Raw genomic sequence first — 14,710 nt, forward strand, 5'->3', positions numbered from 1 at the left:
TAAATCGGCATCTGTCTGGCAGCCCGACCAAAGCGGCAGCATTCCTGGGACACTGGCAGCACTGAGGGCAGAGAAGCAGGAAGGCTCCCGGGCTGAATTTCTCTGCGGGAGGTTATATTCACAAACCCTCGAAACGAGGCTAAATTAAATTTCCAGATCAATAACCAAATTAAGGGTAGTCCCTACCTTTTTACAGTTTAGCAGCAGCAAGGATTAAAGCAAATCTTTACTTACTCAATGTGAACATTTGAACAAAGCTTTTACTTTGAACACCACTGATTTTTATTTGCTTTTCCTTTTCAAAGTTATCAGAGATATTTTCCCAGAACGTCCTATACATGACTTGGTAAGAAGATTTTTACAGACTTAAAGATATGCTTTTCTTTTAGATGAGGAATGACTGGTTAAACAAGAGTCCACCCTACTTTAATTCTTCAGTATATAACCATTTCAAAATACAAAATTGCATTTTAAACATTCTCTTTATTTTGCTACAAGTTTAAATATCTGATATGTGAAAAATTGCAAACATCTCCATTCATTGCGCATCATAAATACATTGTTACTTCTTAGACTTTCCATTTCTCTGATCCTCATAAGGAAAGTACAGAGAGGATAGGACATAGAGCAGTGGTTCTCAACCTTCCTAATGCTGCGACCCTTTAATACAGTTCCTCATATTAGGTGACCCCCAAACATAAAATTATTTTCGTTGCTACTTCATAACTGTAATTTTGCTACTGTTATGAATCGTAAGGTAAATATCTGATATGCAGGATGTATTTTCATTGTTACAAATTGAACATAATTAAAGCATAGTGATAATCACAAAAACAATATGTAATTACATATGTGTTTTCCGATGGTCTTAGGCGACCCCTGTGAAAGGGTCATTCGACCCCCAAAGTGGTCGCAACCCACAGGTTGGCGACCCACAGGTTGAGAACCACTGACATAGAGGATAGGATGATGAGGCTTAACCAAATTTCAGTATGAAAATATTTTGCTTTATTTTCCTTTAAACCTCACGGTGCAGAGGGTACAGCTCCATGCTTGTTGTGTTATCATTTTTCTGCAAACTTGCTGGTTACCCTGCCAACCCCTCATTTACTGAAGATTTGCTCACAAACTCTTGCCCAAGGCGTTAGCTTCATGCTCAATAAATCACTATCTACAGTAAAGAAAAAGCAATCCCTGAATTTTGGAAGCAAAATGAAACAAATGAACTTGTGTGTATTCGTTTCTTAAGATCACTGTAACAGCCCACCGCAAGCTTGGTGATTCAGAGCAGCAGACATTTCGACCCCGACAGGTCTGGAGGCCAGAAGTACAAAATCAATTTTACTGGGACCAGCGCAAGGCCGGGCCATGCTCCCTCCAGAGGCTCAAGGGAAAATCCATTCCTTGCCTCCTGTGGCTCCTGGTGGCTGTTGTCATCACGTGGCTTGTGACTGCATCCCTTCAGTATCTGCCTCCGTGGTCACACCTTCTTCTCTTCTGCCTTCCTCTCATAAGGTATTTGTGATTGCATGCAAAGCCACCCGAACAATCCACGATAATCTCCCCATTTCACAATCCTTAATGGTTCACACTGGACAACCCCCATTTGCCATATAAAGTAACATTCACAGGGCTCAGAGATGAGGAGGTGGATATTTCTGGGGGCCATTATTTAGTCCACCACACTGAGTATCCAGTTGGTGTTAAAACAGACAGGAATTTCCCCAAGTTACATTAACTTGACTGTAGGGAATACTCTAAGGTTAGAAAATTAAAATTTAAAAAAACCTTAAACTTTTCAATAATATGTATTGTTTGTGGTAGTGTTACGGTTGTCCTGTGACTTATGTAAAGCAAATCTGTACTAATATTGGTATAACTGAGAATTCGGGTTTTCAACATGGGCCAGTAGAAATAAAAATCTAAGACTGTTGAGTTAAAAGTAAAGATCTTATTGTCCTGGATTGGAATGGAAATGTCAGTTGAACTCTCGCTCTGTTTGGCAAAGGCCTAGGAACTATTCACGAGGTCTGAACACCCCTCTCACCTGGATTGTGGCCTCAGACGTAGTTTCCATTAAAAGGAGCCAGGGGCTCCGTGAAGAAAGGGTTAACTCCAGGTCTGGAGCGGGAAGTGTGTATACGAGCCTGGTACACCTTATTTCAGGAAACAAAGAAGTGTCACAGATAACCAACTATGTCAAGGGTTCAGGAACCAACTGAAAAAGACTCCCACAGGTCACAGATGGGGCAATTGTGCATTCATAAGCATAATAGCAATTAATTTGAAACACATTACATAGTTTAAGTGCATGAACTCATATGGCACTTAAAAAGCAAGCAAGCTTGAGTGTCTAATCCATTCATTGCTGCCATTCCTTCCTGATTCCTTCGCACACCCTGCTTTTTTGTTGAGATGAGCATTCCTGTATTCCCTGAGTCTGGTGGCACAAATGCCCAATCGCGTGTCCTTAGACGGCACTGCAAAGTTGTATCTTTGAGTAACTGCTGCTCTGCCACTGCGCACTCTTTGAAATCTGTCATTAAAGAGCGATGTTGGCACAAAAGGGGCTAATCCTTAGAACATTTAGTTGTAAGCAGATCATTGGTCATCGGCCAGCGTCTGAGCCAAGGTTGTACATGTGAATGATACCTGTGCAAATTCTTTTTTTAAAAAATACATTTTTATTGATTTTTTACAGAGAGGAAGGGAGAGAGATAGAGAGAAACATCGATGAGAGAGAAACATTGATCAGCTGCCTCCTGCACATCTCCCACTGGAGATGTGCCCGCAACCCAGGTACATGCCCTTGACCGGAATTGAACCTGGGACCTTTCAGTCCGACGCTCTATCCACTGAGCCAAACCGGTTTTGGCGTGCAAATTCTCTTAATCTGACTTAAAGCTGACTTCCTCATTTTGTAAATTATTAAGCATTAAATTGCAGCCAGATAATCTTATTTCTAGTTTTGTTATTTACAAAATTGTGGGGTTTGTTTTTTTTTTGCAAAAACTCAAATTAAACTTGTAGTTTATGCCATTATAGCTGCTAATTTATGTACTTGTTAAAGGCATCTGCTGTGTATTATAGTAATAAAAAATCATTTTGTTAGAAAAAAAGCAAGCTAGCTAAATAAACAAAAACCTCATTGGCCACTTTTGGAGTATCCGAGGGAACAAACTTATTAGTTTGAAAGTTGTTAAATAAAGGAATAAATCACTCATTTATCACTTTCCCATACAAACTGTATCCCAGGGTAGCCCAATAGTTGAGGGGAAGTTTAGAAATAATTCTATTTATAAACAAACAAGGAATACAGATTTAGCATATTACTGTTTGCAACCCTTAATGAATTAATAGATTTAGGTATTGGTCATCAATAATTGCTTAAATTGCCAGAAGAGAAATCCGGACATTATGTGCCTTTTGACACAAACCTCCTATGAAGTATTTTTAGGAAACACATGGGGCAGAAGAACATGTGAAACATCACCCAGTTAACCAGCAAAGTGCGGGCTGTGAGAAACCTAGTTTCTCCAAGAAATGTGTTGAAAGAAACGAAAGAGCAACGTTAGAGGAACCTACACATTGCAAAAGAGACAAGTGACACATCAATTAACTTCAAAGTGTGCAACTTTCCTGGCTCCTGGCTCAAATAAACTCTAAAAAATGCAAAAAAAAAAAAAAATCAAATCAAGCAGGGAAATGTAAACATTCAATTAAAAAAATTCAATAAAGATGTTGCTATGTTTAAAAAGAGTCTCCACCTTTAGAAATGTATACTGAATGTTTACAGGTAAAATAACATGATCCTGAGATATGCTTCAAAACAGCGGGCGCGTGTTGGAGGATGTGTGTGGGGCGGTACGTATGTTGGAGGAATGTGCGGGGCGGGCGCGTGTGGGAGGAGGTGTGCGGGGAGGGGCGTGGCCGAGGCGAGGCAGTGGAAGCGGCAGGAACGTGAGGCTTCCTCTGTGGACCAACTAGAGACGCCGCAACCTTCCCGGAGGGAGATGATGAAGCTGAGATAAGGGCCCACGCGGTCCCTTGAGAAGCCCTGTGGACAGTTCCCTTCACCCGTGAAAGCTCAGCGGCTCCCAGACGTGGGGGCGGAGGCTGCAGCCGCCCTGCCCGGGACCGCGGGCTCCTCCTGGCCTCGGGGCTGCAGAGCTGCGGTTCCGAAGGCTCCGGGGTCCCCTCAGGGAGGTGGCTTCAGCACCGAAGACCTTTGGGAAGGAGCTGCAAGTCCCCCTCCCTGCAGGCCATGAGCGCGGCCCTCGCCGCTGCTTCCCATGCCCGCCTGGGCGGACTGCGGCCGCCCCGCCCCCCGCCACGTGGGCGGACTCTCAGCCCCTGGGGGCATGAGCGGAGCATCGGTGAGAGTTGGGGTGACAGTTTCATAGTTAAGAGTGAAGAGGCCCTAGCCGGTTTGGCTCAGTGGATAGAGCGTGGGCCTGCGGACTACAGGGTCCCAGGTTGGATTCCTGGGCTGTGGGCTCCATCCCCAGTAGAGGGCGTGCAGGAGGCAGCCGATCAATGATTCTCATTTAAAAAAAAAAAAAAAAAAGTGAAAAGAGGATTCACTGCCGCTACCCTCCCTGTGCTCTTGAATGAGCAAGCGACGAAGTTATGGGGCGGGAGAGATGTGCCGATTTGACCACGCGTGTTAGGAATAAAGTGTATTTTGAATCCACGTTGCCTTTCAAGACTGGAAAATGAGTGCATGGACACCGGCGACTCCAGAAGGGAAAACCTCTCCTGGACCGCGCTCAGGTCGCCCCCTCAAGTGTAACCCGTCCAGTGTAACCCGTTCCCCACCTGCCGGCCTCCGCTCCCAGGGGCGGTGGAGGGTGGGCGCACTGCTCGCCCAGAGTTCCTGCCGCAGCGTTGGCCGCTGGCTTCCTGCACAACCTCCACCGTCCTTCCCGTCTTAACCCGATTTCTGGGGCTGTGTCTTTTACTTACATGCACCAAAGACCCTGTCCTGGCCGCGGGGCTCAGCGGGGTGGAGCATTTCACTGAAGGGTCCTGGGTGATTCCCAGCCAGGGCATATACCCAGGTTTCGGGTTCCTTGTCCCCTCCGGGGAGGCAGCCGTTTGATGTTTCTCTCTCTAAAATCAATAAAAACATATCATCGGATAAGGATTTAAATTAAAAAAAAAAAAAAGATCCTGCCCTAGCCGGTTTGGCTCAGTCGGCCTGTGGACTGAAGGGTCCTGCGTTCGATTCCGGTCAACAGCACATGTCAGGGTTGCGGGCTCCATTCCCTGTAGGGGGCGTGCAGGAGGCAGCTGATCAATGATTCTCTCTCATCATTGATGTTTCTATTTCTCTCTCCCTCTTCCTTCCTCTCTGAAATCAATAAAAAAAATATTTTAAGAATATCCTAATTGACTTATTTCGGGACACTTTCACTCCCCTCACCTCCCCCCTAGGAGTGTTGTTGCTTTTACTGGCCTGCTGTTCCGCGTAGCCAGCCCCCACCCATTGTGTACAGGCAGAGGAGGCTCACTGTGTAACGGGTTAATAGCAAATATTTTAGGCTTTGCCGTCTTTTTATGGTTCACAAGTTCGCCCTTATAGCAGGAAAGCAGCCATAGACAATACTTACATGAATGAATGTGGCTGTGTTCCAATAAAACTTTAACAAATTTGAATATCATGTGTCAGGAAATATTTTAATTTTTTCAATCATTTAAACCTAATGTATAAAACCTGATGCTCAGAATGAACATAGTATTCCTGGTGTAGCTGCTAATGTACAGTGTAAGGAGATTATTACTTCTCAACCTCTGAGGATGCCTCTGATTTGGCATGACCTAAGATTTCTTCAGGAAAACATCTCTGTATGCTTGACACAGGTAACTTCATTTTGCCTCCTAACTTCTCGCTTATAAGCTACAGGGTTCCCTGAATTCTCGGAGGGGTAAGTCTACACTAGAAAGGGCTCCTTTGCGAGAGGCAATCTATCATGGGCCCTGAGCATCCCTACATGTTCCTCCTGCTGGGTGTGCCAAGAACTGCTCTTTACCGGGGCCATTTCTCAGGCGCGTGTTTACAGCAAGGAAATACACAGGCAGTGTTTCCTGAACAAAGCGCATGCTTGCTTTCCATGCACTGTCAAAGCAGTGGTCCCCCCAGCGCAGTGTCGCCTTCCTGTAATGCGGTCCTGTGCTGGAATCCAGCTAGGCCTACCTGTTACTGTCTTGTGGGGAGTCGGGGTGGGGGTGGGGCAGGCCAGGGCAATCAGCTTAAATGTGAAGTCCAGCTACGGCTTTTGTCATAAATAATGAAGGTTTTTTTTTTTGTTTTTTTTTTGGTCTAATACCCAGGAGTCTCAGGTCTCCTGTCAGCATCCATATTATCTTTTCAGTGGGGCAAAACCCCAAACCCTTTACAATTTGGGACAGATATGTAAAATAAGTTTTTTTCTGAGAGTACAAATTTTTAAAATTATATTGTTAAACCTCACCCAAAGATATATTTTCCATTGATCCTTAAAGTGGAAGGGGGAGAAAAAGAAAGGGATGGAGAGAGAGAGAGAGGGAAACATCGATGTGAAACACACATCGATTGGTTGCCTCCTGCACTTGCCCTGACAGGGGCTGGAGATCGAACCTGCAACCCAGGTACATGCCCTTGGCCAGAATCCAACCTGCAACCCTTTGGTACATGGGGTGATGCTGTAACCCCTGAGCAATGGTATGCAGGGCAGAGAATAAGTACAATCTTGATTACTTTGCAAATGTTCCTGAAGAGATGCATTAAACAGTTATTGAGGGCACTGTGCTTGGTATAAGAGACACAGAAATGAATGAGTCTCTCCCTTGTAGGGGCCCATTCTCTAGTAGGAAAGACAGTCAGCCTAATTGCTCTGTCTCACATTCCAATCTAACTCATTAGCACGTCTTACAGACCCTACCTTCAGAATATATCCAGCGTTGGGTCACTTCTCAACCACCAGTTTCTCTAGACCAATGGTTCTCAACCTTGACTGCACATTAGAATCACCTGGGAATCTTTTTAAAATCCTGATTTCTGGGCCTCATCCTCTGGAAATTCTGTTTCTTTGTTACTAATGTTGTGGTCTCACCTCATATCAAAGAAACAGAATTTCCGGAGGATGAGGCCCAGAAATCAGGATTTTTAAAAAGATTCCCAGGTGATTCATTTGTGCAGCCAAGGTTGAGAACCACTGCAGTCTAAACCACTGACATTGCTTCCTAACTGGTTTCCTTGCTTCTGCCCTTGAACCACTTTAGAGCATCAGAGTCACCTGGGGAGTTGAAGAAGCACTGATATCCAGGCCCCATCCCAAATGAAATAATTCAGTGCCCTGGCATTGGTACTTTTAATGTGCAGGACATTCTAATGTGCAGCTGAGAGTGAGACCCACTGCTGCTGACAATAAGATTGAAGGGTTTTAAGCAAACCGTGACATGGTCAAATGCACTACTCAACCTATACAGCTTTATGTGGTGTTAGATAGTCTCGGGTTATTTTGGCAAAAATGTGCATTGAAAAGGGTAAGATCAGGGGCAGGGTGAACACTTACCTGGCTACAAAATCATCTAACCAAGAGCTGACTAAAAGCTAGAGAAGTCTGGCCAGAGTGCTCAGTTGGCTGGGCGTTGTCCTGTGCACGGAAAGGTTGTCAGTTCAATTCCTTTTTAGGGCACATACCTGGGTTGCGGATTCCATCCCCAGTTGAGGAATGTATAGAAGGCAACTGGTTGATGTTTCTCTCTCACATCGATGTTTCTTGCGCGCTCTCTCCCCAGTCCTCTCTCTAAGCATGTCCTCGAGTGAGGATTAAAAGCCAGAAGTGAAGTAGTGGCAGTGGGGATAGAGAAGGAACTGGAATATATGGGAAGTGAAACCAATAGGACTAAAATAACTATTGGTGGAGAGAGTGGCTTCTGGTCTCCCGCTCAGTTATGGTAAATTAAAAAAGAGGTTTGGGCCCTGACCGGTTTGGCTCAGTGGACAGAGTGTCGGCCTGCGGACTCAAGGGTCCTGGGTTCGATTCCGGCCAAGGGCATGTACCTTGGTTGCGGGCACATCCCCAGCAGGGTGTGTGCAGGAGGCAGCTGATCGATGTTTCTCTCTACCCCTCTCCCTTCCTCTCTGTAAAAAATAATAATATATATATATTTAAAAAGGAGGTTTGGGAGTGAAACAATTCAGTTTTAGATTAAACCACTTAAGGTACTTATGAGATAGTTCCAAGTGATCATTGACTATGGTTCTGAAACTTGGGGAAGAGCTTGTTGTAAGAACAAAATTGAAGGTAGTGCATCCTTTGTTACGCTGTTCTCATTTAAAGATTTGAATATAAGAAACTATGGGAGGGGTGACAAACTTTAAATGATCTAATTTCATAAAAATGTATTTTATAAATTATAGATGCAAACTTTTTGTGCTCTGAATTTTCATTTAACATTTCAGTTAGAACTCAACCAAGTGCTGGAGCAATGGGTTCCAACCCTTATTCTGTTATGGGATATGTATATGTATATGTATATGTATATGTATATGTATATGTATATGACCTCAGGCACTTCAGAATCACTTTCTCACCCATACAGAGTATGGGGAAGCATGAGACTTGGTTGGAAGTTTGTAAGGAGGACATTCCAAGAAAAGGGAAGTGTGCAGAAGGCCGCCCACTCTGTTTATTGGAATTCTGACTTAGGGGAGTACCGAAGGTGGTGCCCTAATTCAGTGATGGCGAACCTATGACACGCGTGTCAGAGGTGACACACAAACTCATTTTTTTTGATTTTTGTTAAATGGCATTTAAATATATAAAATAAATATCAAAAACATAAGTCTTTGTTTTACTATGGTTGCAAATATCAAAAAATTTCTACCAGAGTTAAGGTTTTTCAAAATGCTGACACACCAAGCTCAAAAGGTTCTCCATCACTACCCTAATTATTCCTTGACCTTTCCAAACAAGTCTGTGCACATGCAGACTGGTGTTTACTGGAATCCTTACTCTTTGGGAGTCCTTGCTTAAAGGACACTACAAACACATGTCCTCCCAACATTACTTACCCTACTGACTTGTATCTAAAAGATAAACTTTATCTCAAACTGCTGCTACAATAAAAGCCTAACGAGGCAGACAATTGAGGCTGCCTGGTTCCTTTAGCCAGGTATTCCCTTAGTTCTCTCTTTCACAGCAAATGTGTTGGAGTAATTCATTCATCTGTTGCTCAGGGCCTGCTGGTCAGGGGACTCAATGTTGCTTATAAGCTTACACACATATCTACACTAATAAAAGAGAAACATGGTAATTGGCATACGACTGCTACCCTTCCCATTGGCTAATCAGCGTATCCTTATGCAAATTAACTGTCAGCCAAGATGGCGGCCGGCAGCCAGGCAGCTGGAAGCGAACATGAGGCTTGCTTGCTCCAGTGACTGCAGACTCCAACGTTCCCCGCCTGACTTGCTGGACTCTGAGCTGGCAGTTTGAAACATTCTAACAAATATAGCCGGCTGGGATCTCAGAGCTGAAGTTATACATTGTTTCGATTATAGAACGGCAAACAAACCAGCAGCGGAAGCCTCAGAGCTAGAGCCAGAGCTAAAGCTGGCCCAGAAGAAAAAAAAAAAAGAAAAAAAGGAGTGGTTGGGAGCTTCAGTCAGCCTGAAAGCAGCCCTCAGCCCCTCACCCAGACTGGCCAGGCACCCCAGTGGGGACCCCCACCCTGAAGGGTGTGTGACCAGCTGCAAACAGCCATCATCCCCTCATCCAGGCTGGCCAGGCACCCCAGTGGGGACCCCACCCTGATCCAGGACACCCTTCAGGGCAAACCAGCCTGCCCCCACCCGTGCACCAGGCCTCTATCCTATATAGTAAAAGGGTAATATGCCTCCCAGCACCGGGATCAGCAGAGCCAAGAGGTCTCCTGGCACCAGATCAGCATGACAGGGTGCAGCGCCCAAACTCCCTGATCGCCCTGCGGCTCTGTGTGTGACAGGGTGTGGCATCCCAACCCCCTGATCGGCCCTGCTCTGTGGGTGACAGGGGGTGGCGCCCCAACCTCCCCCCCCCCCCCCACGGGCCCTGCTTTGTCTGTGACGGGGTAGAGCCATAACCTCCCCATCGGCCCTGCCCTGAGTGTGACAGTGGTGGCGCCCCAACCCCCTGATCCACCCTGCTCTGTGTGTGACAGGGGGCGGTGCCCTAACTCCCCTATCGGCCCTATTCTGTGCGTGACGGGGGAGCTCCCCGACCCCCTGATGGGCCCTGCTCTGTGCATGAGAGGGGGGAGCTCCGCAACCCCCTGATGGGACCTGCTCTGTGCGTGACGGGGGGGGGGGGGCAGTGCCCCAACCCCCTGATTGGCCCTGCTCTGTGAGTGACAGGGGGCAGCGCCCCAACCCCCTGATTGGCCCTGCTCTGTGCATCACAGGGGGTGATGCCACACCCTCCCCATTGACCCTGCCTTGAGTGTGATAGGGGGCGGTGCCCCAACCCCCCAATCAGCCCTACCCTGAGCATGACTGAGGGTGGCATCACAACCTCCCAATCTGCCCTGCTCTGTGCATGACAGGGGGCGGAACCCCAACTCCCTAATCAGCCCTGCTCTGAGCCCGACCAGGGGCTGCACCTAGGGATTGGGCCTGCCCTCTGCCACCCAGGAGCAGGCCTAAGCCAGCAGGTTTTTCGAGGGGTCCCAGACTGCGAGAGGGCACAGGCCGGGATGAGGGACCCCCCCTTCCCCCCTGAGTGCACAAATTTTTGTGCACCGGGCCTCTAGTCTACACTAATAAAAGAGAAACATGGTAATTGGCGTATGACCGCTACCCTTCCCATTGGCTAATCAGCGTATCCTTATGCAAATTAACTGTCAGCCAAGATGGCGGCCAGCAGCCATGCACTGAAGCGAGCAGGGAGGTTTGCTTCCTCCAGGAACTGCAGACTCCAACGTTCCCGCCTCACTTGCCGGACTCTCAACTGCAACTCTAAGCAACTATTACTATGTTGCAAATAAGAAGCTAAACAAAACCAGCTTTCAGTCAGCCCCGGACCGCAACATTGTATCCATGTTTTCAGCAGCGAGGCCTCAGAGCTAAAGCTGGACCAGAATAAAAAAAAAAAAAAGAAAACAAGGAGCGGTTGGGAGCTTTTAGTCAACTGCCACCGGGAAAACAGCCCTCAGCCCCTCAGCCAGCCTGGTCAGGTACCCCAGTGGGGACCCCCACCCTGATCCAGGACACCCTTCAGGGCAAACCAGCCGGCCCCTACCCGTGCACCAGGCCTCTATCCTATATAGTAAAAGGGTAATATGCCTCCCGGCACCAGGATCAGCGGAGCAGCGAGGCTCCCGGCACCGGGATCAGTGTGACAGGGGGCAGCGCCCAAACCCCCTGATCAGCCCTGCTCTGTGCCTGATGGGGGGGAGCTCCCCAATCCCCCGATTGCCCTGCGGCTCTGTGTGTGACAGGGTGCAGCACACCAACCCCCTGATCGGCCCTGCTCTGTGTGTGACAGGGTGAGGCGCCCCAACCCCCCGCCCCCACGGGCCCTGCTCTGTGTGTAACAGGGTAGAACCATAACCTCTCCATTGGCCCTGCCCTGAGTGTGACAGTGGCGGTGCCCCAACCCCCTGATCGGCCCTGCTCTGAGCCTGACCAGGGGCTGCACTTAGGGATTGGGCCTGCCCTCTGCCACCCAGGAGCAGGCCTAAGCCAGCAGGTTGTTATCTCCCGAGGGGTCCCAGACTGTGAGAGGGCACAGGCCGGGCTGGGGGACCCCCCCACCCCCCAGTGCACAAATTTTTGTGCACTGAGCCTCTAGTCTACACTAATAAAAGAGAAACATGGTAATTAGTGTGTGACTGCTACCCTTTTCATTGGCTAATCAGTGAGTATATGCAAATTAACTGTCAGCTAAGATGGTGGCTGGCAGCCAGGCACTGAAGCGAGCATGAGGCTTGCTTGCTGCGGACTCCAACGTTCCCCGCCCCCGCCTCACTTGCTGGCCTCTCAGTTGCAACTCTAAGCAACTATGTACTATGTTGCAAATAAGAAGGTAAACAAAACCCCAGAAACCAGCGGACTGAAACCCAGCCGGACCGAAACTTTGTATCAATGTTTTCAGCAGCGAGGCTTCAGAGCTAAAGCTGGCCCAGAATAAAAAAAAAAAAAAGAAAACAAGGAGTGGTTGGGAGCTCCAGTCACTTGCCACCCAGAAAACAACCCTCAGCCCCTCACCCAGACTGGCCAGGCACCCCAGTGGGGACCCCCCCCTGATCCAGGACACCCTTCAGGGCAAACCAGCCAGCCCCCACCTGTGCACCAGGCCTCTATCCTATATAGTAAAAGGGTAATATGCCTCCCAGCACTGGGATCAGTGGAGCAGCGAGGCTCCAGGCACCGGGATCAGCGTGACAGGGGGCAGCGCCCAAACCCCCTGATCGCCCTGTGGCTCTGTGTGTGACAGGGGGTGGGGCCACAACCTCCCTATCCGCCCTGCTCTGTTCGTGACAGGGGAAGGTGCCACAACCTCCTGATCAGCCCTGCTCTGTGCCTGATAGGGGGGAGCTCCCCAATTCCCTGATTGCCCTGTGGCTCTGTGTTTGACAGGGTGCGGCGCTCCCCCCCCCCTCCCCCCCACAGGCCCTGCTCTGTGTGTGACAGGGTAGAGCCATAACCTCCCCTTTGGTCCTGCCCTGAGTGTGACAGCACGCAGCGCCCCAACCCCCTGATCCACCCTGCTCTGTGTGTGACAGGGGGCAGTGCCCCAACTCCCCTATCGGCCCTACTCTGTGAGTGACAGGGGGGAGCTCCTCAACCCCCTGATCGACCCTGCTCTGTGCGTGACAGAGGGTGGCACTGCAACCTCCCCATCGACCCTGCCTTGAGTGTGACAGGGGGCGGTGCCCCAACCCCCCAATCGACCCTGCTCTGAGCCTGACCAGGGGCTGCACTTAGGGATTGGGCCTGCCCTCTGTCACCCGGGAGCAGGCCTAAGCCAGCAGGTCGTTATCTCCCGAGGGGTCCCAGACTTCGAGAGGAAACAGGCCGGGCTGGGGGACCCCCTCCCCCGGCCCCCCGAGTGCACAAATTTTTGTGCACCGGGCCTCTAGTCTATAATAATAAAAGCATAATATAATTAGACCGGACAGACCTTCTGGATTTCATTCCGGACGAAGCTGTGGTGGTGGGGCCCAAGGCAGAGGTGGTTAGGGGTGATCAGGCAGGCAGGCAAGCAGTTAGGGATGATCAGGCAGAGGGGTTAGAGGTGATCAGGCAGACAGGCGAATGGTTAGGAGTGATCAGGCAGGCAGGCAGAAGGGTTAGGGGCGATCAGGCAGGCAGGCCGGCCAGCAGTTAGGAGCCACTAGACCCAGATTGCGAGAGGGATGTCCAACTGCCCGTTTAGGCCTGATCCTACCCGGGATCGGACCTAAATGGGCAGTCAGACATCCCCCGAGGGGGATTGTGAGAGGGTGCAGGCTAGGCTGAGGGATTCCCCCCCCCTGCACAAATTTTGTGCACTGAGCCTCTAGTTTATACATATTACTATAGTGCACATGCTTGGCATTTTTAATGGCTCTAGTGGTCTAAGGGGCTCTATCTTATAATGAAAGATAGAGCCATGAGAATATCAGAAAGAGGACCAAGTACATTTGTAGGCACATATGCAAGTGCATTGGTATCATAAGATACAGTCAAATAATAAAATTGAATAGCCTTAAAGTTTTAAAGACCAAGTAAAAAGTTTAGCCAAAAAACCCTAGTATTTAGATTTGAATAAAACATATCCTCAGAATTCATATTTAGATCAGAAACATGCCTTAAGGAATGATGGAAAAAAGTGTAATTAGCTTTTAACAGTAAATTATCAAAATATGTTAACAGTTAAAACACAACATAGGTGTCATATATTTAGTTACTCTTAATTGCTTTTTGTTTAACCTGCTTGCCAGATTAACTGACAACCTTCCTTCTTCTGTAAACTTTTCTAATGGCCTCTGCACAGATCTCTTGTAGTGAAGTTTTCTGTTTTCTAGTACACATAACACTTCTATTCTCTACAATTTAGTTGTACAATGCTTAGTTGTTTGCTCCTAGTTTGTCCCAGTAGATAATTGTATCTCATTACATAGTTAGGTATTAGACAAGTAGAGTTATATTTATGAAAACTAAGTCAAACCCCAGTAATAATGAGCATGCCTATCACCCAGATCTTGATTTTTAAACAGATGTCTATTAAAAAGAGCCAGGAATTCCTGGAGAAATGGTCATATCTGGGGCACTGAAAGTGCAAGGTGAACCTGAGATATCTTCTGTCAGAAGGCAATTAAGTGGCCAAAGATGGGAGAAGGAATGTCAAAGGACCGACATAAGAGCTACCTGAAGGATTCAAATTGGCCAAATTTGGGATAATTTGAGCATCAGAAAAAATGATCACAATTTATCATAATACATTGAATCATTTGTCATCACTGTCAACTCCTTAATATGACAATTTGTAATTAAAGGAAAAGAATTGAGCATGACCCTGCCTCAAGTATAGTCCAGCTGATGAAAGGTCACTCTTACAGAATGTCAGTCAATAAATGTAGAAATAAGAGAAAATCACCACCATTTTGCAAATCTTGATGAAATAATTGATTCAGACAAGAATCATCATTATTGGATACCAAAACCACCAGGTGAAAGTTTGAGGCTACACAGGCTATCCAT

Source organism: Myotis yumanensis, unplaced genomic scaffold (assembly GCF_028538775.1).
Source record: "Myotis yumanensis isolate MYYU_CA2020_CCGP unplaced genomic scaffold, mMyoYum1.0.hap1 SCAF_16, whole genome shotgun sequence".
Classification (NCBI taxonomy): Eukaryota; Metazoa; Chordata; class Mammalia; order Chiroptera; family Vespertilionidae; genus Myotis; species Myotis yumanensis.